Source organism: Etheostoma spectabile, chromosome 15 (genome assembly GCF_008692095.1).
Source record: "Etheostoma spectabile isolate EspeVRDwgs_2016 chromosome 15, UIUC_Espe_1.0, whole genome shotgun sequence".
NCBI lineage: Eukaryota > Metazoa > Chordata > Actinopteri > Perciformes > Percidae > Etheostoma > Etheostoma spectabile.
In genome coordinates this window covers 33,640,624-33,643,696 of record NC_045747.1, presented here as the reverse complement: position 1 = coordinate 33,643,696, position 3,073 = coordinate 33,640,624, and the positions used below count along the sequence as shown (strand labels likewise).

General features: G+C 42.6%; 1 long non-coding RNA gene across 1 annotated transcript; it reads right to left on the bottom strand.

Annotated features, from left to right (window-relative positions):
- Positions 1–1,275: 1,275 nt before the first annotated feature.
- On the bottom strand, positions 1,276–1,825 carry LOC116702628 (uncharacterized). Its single transcript, XR_004335224.1, has 2 exons — positions 1,522–1,825; positions 1,276–1,464 (listed from the first exon to the last, which is right to left on the bottom strand). It is a non-coding gene; the product is annotated as an uncharacterized LOC116702628 (long non-coding RNA).
- Between the last annotated feature and the right edge of the window lie 1,248 nt (positions 1,826–3,073).

Below are 3,073 nucleotides of genomic sequence, written 5' to 3'. Positions count from 1 at the left end.
GAAAAGAGGAGCTGCAGCAATGTGCAGTACAACATAAATGTGGAGTTTTTTTGTAATTAAACCACAGAAACCTATTATTGGTACAACCTCTAAATACAATTATGACTTGGAAAATGAGCATAATAGGAGCTCTTCAATTGTTTACTGACAGGGATTGTTCTTTGAACCCCCTTGTCTTTGAGCAAGGCACCAAACTCCTAGTCTGGATCAACAGAAGCCCATTTCCAGGTTAATCGCCATCATGTCAGATATAGATGTGAGGTCATCGTGATAAATTTAGACATATATTTTCAACATTCAGCCATTCAAATGAAATGAACCGTTTTTTTCCTTTTGTACTGTCTCACTAGACAATTAGAGGGCAATGCCAAAAGCTGTAACCTAGGCAACCACTACACAACCATTATAGCCCAATAATTGGGTGGGACTACTGTAGCTGTTTCTTTATAAAGATATATCAGAATTAGCATTTATATGTAAATATGTAACCCAGGGTTCGGTTCATATCATGATTTTTGACCCACGATTCGATACATACCTTGACTGTTTTTAATATTATTTTTTTTTGGGGAGGGGGGGGGAGGAGTATGGGTGTGTGTGTGTGTGGGGGGGGGGAAACACCATATATATGATATCAAGATCAATAAAAGAATGCTGGTTCTTGTTTGGCATATTGCTCTGTTGTATTACAGTGGTGCAAAGGGTATGGACTCTATGACAAAAATGATGCCATGTGGCAGCAAAAAAGTTGTATTATGTGTTACTGAACCCACCCCCCCCACACCACACACACACCAATACTCTCCCCCCCCCTCCCAAAAAAAAAACTAATATTAAAAAACAGTCAAGGTATGTACTCGGATCGTGGGTTCAAAAATATGATATGAACGAACCCTGGGGTACATATTAATATAAATGCTAATTTGGATATATCTTTATAAAGAAACAGCGACAGTAGTCCCACCAATATTGGGGCTATAATGGTTGTGTAGTGGTTGCCTAGGTTACAGATTTTGGCATTGCCCTCTAATTGTCTAGTGAGACAGTACAAAAGGAAAAAAAAACGGTTAATTCATTGAATGGCTGGAATGTTGAAAATATATGTCTAAATTTATCACGATGACCTCACATCTATATTGACATGATGCGATAAACATGGAATATGGGCTTCTGTTGATACAGGACTAGGGAGTGGTTGCCTTGTCAAAGAAAGGGGGTTCAAGAACAATCCATGTCAGTAAACAATGAAGAGCTCCTATTATGTCATTTTCCAAGTCATAATTGTATTTAGAGGTTTTACCAATAAGAGGTTTCTGTGGTTTAATTACAAAAAATCCACATTATGTGGTAGCACATTGCTGCAGCTCCTCTTTGCACACTGTGTGTTGAGCTTCTCTGTTCAGTTACAGGTGAGACCCATCTCACTTATGTTTTCCATCTAGTTGGGAGCGCACATGCTCAGTACTAGGTAAGGACTACTAGCCATCAGAAGCAGAGTATGAAAGGCTCATCCTGACGTACATACGGTAAGGACTACTAGACAGTCAGAAGCAGAGTATGAAGGTTCCTGACAGACCTAGGTAAGGACGACTAGCCGTCCAGGGAGCAGAGTATGAGGGCCCTGACAGTACCTAGGGGGTAAGGACTACTAGCCAGTCAGAAGCAGAGTATGAGGCCCTGACAGTACATAAGGTAAGGATACTAGCCATGGCAGGAGCAGGAGGTATGAGGGTCCTGACGCTACCTAGGTAAGGACTACTAGCCAGTCAGGAGCAGAGTATGAGGGCCATGACAGTACTAGGTAAGGACTACTAGCCAGTCAGAAGCAGATTATGAGGGCCCTGACTAGTACCTAGGTAAGGATCAATATAGCCAGTCAGGAGCAGAGTATGAGGCCTGGACGTACCTAGGTAAAGAACTAATAGCAGTCAGAAGCCAGCAGATCGAGGGCCCTCCATGACAGTACCTAGGTACGGAACTACTAGCAGTCAGGAAGCAGAAAAGCTTGAGATTGGTTAATATCAGTTGGCGGGGAGGGAGGGGCTTTGGGTTTGTTACACGTTGTAAACCATGGATAACATGCAAAAAAAAAAGAAATATGAAATACACAATAAAGGAAAGGGAAAAAAGCCAAAAAGCACAAAAAAGAGCCAGTAATGTCCAGAAACATCGTGTACTGTGTGACTATTAAGTAAATACACTGTACGAGTATTCCGTGTCTGAAGGGGCCTTCATGTCATATAAAACTATAGAAGTTGGACCCAATGTCCTACACAGAGGAATAAAAGTGGGTTTCTCAGAGGGTAACATTTAGAGTGCCTAATGGATCGCCTTCAAAATGCCTTTATTAATATTATGTTTTATTGCCGTAACCCTCTGCTCCCATTTATGGTTGCCAAGGAGTCACGGTTGTGAACGGACAAATGATATAGCATAGGAAAGGCTGGGACGTTCCAGTTACTACAGTTTCAAACACTGTGTGAATGTAAATGGACATGGAGATAGGCACATGGTGATGGTTACATGGTACATGGTACATGTACATGGCACATGGTACATGGTAGATGGCACATGGGTTACATGTAGAGGCCTAATTAGGGTAGATGGAAAATGGTACATGGTACATAGGAGAGGGTACATGGTAGATGCAACATGGTACGGGTACATGGTACATGGTAGAGGCACCATGGTACCATGGTAACTGGTAGATGGTAGGATGGTAGATGGTACATGTAGATGGCACCTGGTACATGGTAATGGTAGATGGCACATGGCCCATGGTACATGGTACAGGGTAGATGGTAGATGGTACAGGTAGATGGCACATGGTACATGGTACAGTGTCGATTTGGTACATGTAAAATGGTAACTGGCAACATGGTACCTGGTACATGGTACAATGGTAGATCGCACATGGTACATGGCACATGGTACTGGACTGGTAGATGGCACATGGCACCATGGTAGATGCCACAGGGTACATGTGACATGGCACATGGACAGGCACAGGTAGTACATGGTACATGGTAGAGGGCAAATGGTACCTGGCACCAATGGTATAGCATGGCAGGAG